This window comes from Oncorhynchus gorbuscha, linkage group LG19 (genome assembly GCF_021184085.1).
Source record: "Oncorhynchus gorbuscha isolate QuinsamMale2020 ecotype Even-year linkage group LG19, OgorEven_v1.0, whole genome shotgun sequence".
NCBI lineage: Eukaryota > Metazoa > Chordata > Actinopteri > Salmoniformes > Salmonidae > Oncorhynchus > Oncorhynchus gorbuscha.
Genome location: NC_060191.1, coordinates 42,548,341 through 42,548,679, shown reverse-complemented (window position 1 = coordinate 42,548,679; position 339 = coordinate 42,548,341). Strand labels below are relative to the sequence as shown.

General features: G+C 41.3%; 1 protein-coding gene across 1 annotated transcript in view; it reads left to right on the top strand.

Moving 5' to 3' along the window:
* The first annotated feature begins 318 nt into the window (after nucleotides 1-318).
* Nucleotides 319-339, top strand: part of LOC124004689 (vitamin K-dependent protein S-like) — a 13,222-nt gene continuing 13,201 nt past the window's right edge. Inside the window, exon 1 of the mRNA XM_046313387.1 lies at nucleotides 319-339. This exon is cut by the window's right edge and continues 228 nt beyond it. The gene's annotated coding sequence lies outside the window, so the exon portion shown is untranslated.

Sequence of the window (339 nt, the reverse complement as noted above, 5' to 3'; positions counted from 1 at the left end):
CACACAAATGTGTTAAATAGACCATTGCTTTAAACAAAAAAATGGAACCTGCCAAGAGCAATGACTTTAGTATGTGACAATGTTCCCACTCTGTGTTTGGACCAAATAATGACATAATATTATCTCTGTGTTTTTGACACTATCTGAAACCCACAAACAATGACCTCCTTGACCCAGACGGTGACCTCTCCATCATGGTTTATTTTGTTGTCTTGTCTCCATTCTTATCTGCTGTTGTGTCTGCTACGGCCAGGTTTGTGAAACTCTGGGGAATGAGACCGATTTCTTAAGACTTCTCAGACTCCATGTAGCTCTTGCTTCATCAGCTGATGCTCCAGC